The sequence below is a fragment of the Triticum dicoccoides genome, chromosome 2A (genome assembly GCF_002162155.2).
Source record: "Triticum dicoccoides isolate Atlit2015 ecotype Zavitan chromosome 2A, WEW_v2.0, whole genome shotgun sequence".
NCBI lineage: Eukaryota > Viridiplantae > Streptophyta > Magnoliopsida > Poales > Poaceae > Triticum > Triticum dicoccoides.
Genome location: NC_041382.1, coordinates 394,603,299 through 394,607,095, shown reverse-complemented (window position 1 = coordinate 394,607,095; position 3,797 = coordinate 394,603,299). Strand labels below are relative to the sequence as shown.

Sequence of the window (3,797 nt, the reverse complement as noted above, 5' to 3'; positions counted from 1 at the left end):
GATGCCCACATCGTCACTGCCTATGTCGGTGAAAGTGAATGGATGGATTGTGCCACCAATTCTCTCAATTGCTTGTTCAAGAATGAACTGCTTGCTGATGGTGACATAGATAGGTGATTGCTTTGATTTAACAAAAGGTAGAATGTAAATGTCAGCATGCAATGGGCTATGAAATCGATGAATGAAGAGGAGAATGAGATGACAACAACTTGGAACTAACCGGAGGAAAGCCCTTGACCAACAACTCATCATTTGTGGGCAGCTTGACGGGCGAGGTTGTCAATGCAGAGGGGGGTTCATCCATGGCGGCGGCTGGACTGGAAGAAGAGGGTCGCGGGAGTGAGAGGGGAACAGATCTGAAAATACAGTATGCAAAGAGAGGTGGTATATAGTTAACCTAGCTGGTTGGGCCCCTTTTGATGGGCCGCCCCATCGTCCTTGTGGCTTGTGGGTTGCATGTGCATTGGGCTAGGTGCCTTTAGTGGCCTGTAAAATAATTGATGCTATATGCTGTTAGTCAAAAAAATGGAAATGTTGATAAGGTAAATTAGATGGGAATATAAGCGGCCAACTAGTGTCAATGCGCACGATTAAACAGAAGCAGTTCCTCACATCACAGATGGCATAGCATTTATGCAAAGCATACAACAGAGCATGTTCAAACTAAGGATTGCATAGCCCAGAATAGCACAACGATGAATATAATTTACATAGTTAAGTTCGATAGGCTTGGAGTTAATGGAGTACATCCGTGGTACATACCATATAATTTACATAGATAAGTTCAGTGGGCTGGGGTAGTGCATAATAGAGTAGAGTAGTGCAGCACATGCCACATAGGTTACATAGATAATAAGTTCAGTAGGGAATTACATTGGAGAGCAACGGTCGTAGCGCAGATGTACGATGCAGAGACCACGCAGTGGAAGATAGTAAGTTGATACCACCAAGCGATCCTCAAGAGGATTGCGTTGGCAAGTTGGCGATGTTGTATCAGAAGTGCTCCTCGGCCAAAGTGTCGAAGTCTGTAGAGCAATTACCTTCACTGTCAAAGATCTCCTCATCATCCAGCCAGCTTCTCATGTAGGGTGGATTCTCTGGTGGCACGGGTTCGGGGTCCATTGAACAGTTGTCTTCCTCATCAGTAAAGCCTGGCTTTGGGTCATATGGATATGTCCCAATGGACTGCAGGTACTCAACAGCAAGGATGGTGTTCTGCTCAAGGTACTCACATATGTGCTGAGCACTCTGGAGAGTCGCATTGAGCTCAATGTCTGCCTGCGTTGATCCAGGGGACATGCCCTCATCAATCAGGCACTGAAGTTGGATGGTTGCTGAAAATCCAGTATCCAGTGAGTTATCCCAGCCTTTGATGAGTTTTTTTATTATCACTTGTTTCTCACCAAGCTGCTTCAGTAGTGTTTGATTGACATTTTTGATGGATTCAATGGCAACATCTTTTTCAGCCACCTTCTCCATCATGTCTTTGTTTATCTTCATAATGGAGTCAAGAGTGTTGCTCTTCTCTTCCCTTTGCTGCGCCAGAGATGTATTGATCTTTTTCAGTATTTCGATATTGCGGTCCTTTTCTTTCAGACGCTCACGCAGTGACTCGTTGTTAAGCCTAGCAGACTGAAGTTTGCCATAGTTATAATTACCTGGGACTACACTGCGTTCCTGCTCCATGAATTCCATGGCTTTACGCGCAACATGATTCTGCACTTCTTCCAGATCAGTGAAAGCAGAGGTTGAAATATATGTCTGACTAACAGGACGCTCCAGTTCACTGGCAATTGGATGAAAGGCGACAGTGACTTCAAGGCACCCGCGATGAACTGCACGTGCAGAGTAGGGGGCTGTTGGAAGGCCGACCTTGTCAAACATAGCATCTAGGATGACTTTGGAAGGAAGGTCCACAGGGTCCATGTTGAAATCTGGTCAAAAAATCATAGTGTAGTAAGAGTGAATGACATCGGAAACAATGTTTATTTTTAAAATGGAAGAGTAAGCAAGCAAATCAATGCTTTGGATGCAATCAAACATATGATTCTTATTCGTTGTCTGATGTAGTTTGTGAGAAAGAGAAATCAACGCATGCAGCAAATTCAGCGAGGCAACAGGTATGTAATTTATAAGATGTAGTTTGGTTCGAGGTTTTGTCCGGAAGAGGAGTACTAACAAATTATGAATGCCTTATTTGTAATTTTGTATGCATAAATGAAGTGAGACGTAGGATCTCATTTAGCAGAGGGCTTGGGTCGGAATAAAACGCAGGTATGGTTAATTTAGGCCTCACAGTATTATTAACCATACAAAAGGGCCGGTGATTATGCTATTGCCACAAGTCGATGTGGTTCAGTAATGATGAAAGGACATGGGATAAACCAATAATATTTAAAGGTGGGCATGCATATGGCGTAGCAAATTAGTGTCTTTATTTATAGGATATGTGTTTTATCTAGGTGCATGTCTGTTCGCATCAAGTTCAGGGCCATTAACTCGCAACTCTCTATTGTAAGTAGGGTTAGATTTTAGAATCTACCTTCTGATAAGAACCGGGCGTTGGCGAATGATTTAGCTGGCCTTGAGTTATCAAAAGCGGCGAATCAAAGGGAAGAGCTCGGGCTGCAAGACGGGGAGGAAGAACACTTAGGAAATCTAGCAAACCCATGTCCATAGACGAACCAGATCGAAATAGAACGGAGGAAGGAGAAATACCTGCTGTAAAGATCAATCGTAGCTAGATGTGCTCTTCTTCATCTCATATCGCTTATCGATTTGAGCAGCAGCGTGGATCTAGGCATATGTTTCAGGGGAACTGCAAGGAGAGAAGCAAGGGGAGTGAAGTGGAGGAAGGGGATGAGAGCGAGTGGTTGGATGCAGATGTGAGACGGTGAGTGAATAGAATCACCTCCCGCACCGATGACGATCAGTAGAAGCCGCTGCTCCAGCCAAGTAGGGAGGATGCACGTGTCCCTTTCTGGTGATGGTGATCTAACCAGCGGTCTAGCGATAGGCCGGCTCTTTTGTACCAGGACTCCTACCCATCCACTGGGATACGGTGGGCCCAGCCGAGAGAAGCCCACCGGGCAACGAGAGTGATTTAACACAGGAGCACAAAACGCGTAGGAAAAAGGAAAATGACATCATTGCTAATGGGCTATATCTACCCTTCTGATCCAAGATGCTTTTGGGATGGGCCGACGATAACCAACTGCGACGGAGAAGGCGATATTTTTTAGATGAATGAATTTAACAGAGAGAGTTAGCCCAGCACATCTAGGATAGAATAAGGTAGTTATATAGGCGCATGTAATAATTAAGTTCAACACCAAATCACCGGGATTACAGCACGCGAACCAAGAGGACAACAAGTAAATTGTCTTCACAGCTGGTCGTGTAAATTCTAAAGGTCGAGGATGTGGCCATCCGAGTCACCGTCGTTCTGTTCCTCTGGATAACCAAATGCAACTCCGAGGAGCTGAAGCGCATCATGTGAAAGCTTGCTCAGGCGAGTAACAACACGATTAACTTCTGAAATCTTCCTAGCCCACTCAACGCCTAGCGCGGGCCCAGGTGGAAGTGACTCAGATACAACCAAGGAAGATATCCGATCACAGATTGAAAAGACAGTACCTATGTAGTTACCAGTGGTCGTTGCTAATCCTTTGATCCTTTCATCTTTCTCAGCTAGTAGGTCAGTAAGTTGTAAGTTGGCCTCCTCTGATCTTTTCAATTCAATATAGTTGTAGTCTTGCAAGACCTTCCTTTGGTTATCTTCCATATAGTGTATTGCC

At 44.7% G+C, this 3,797-nt stretch overlaps 1 long non-coding RNA gene across 1 annotated transcript; it reads right to left on the bottom strand.

Moving 5' to 3' along the window:
- Positions 1 to 250: 250 nt before the first annotated feature.
- Positions 251 to 1,120, bottom strand: LOC119359394. Its single transcript, XR_005172510.1, has 3 exons — positions 1,041 to 1,120; positions 398 to 486; positions 251 to 317 (listed from the first exon to the last, which is right to left on the bottom strand). It is a non-coding gene; the product is annotated as an uncharacterized LOC119359394 (long non-coding RNA).
- Between the last annotated feature and the right edge of the window lie 2,677 nt (positions 1,121 to 3,797).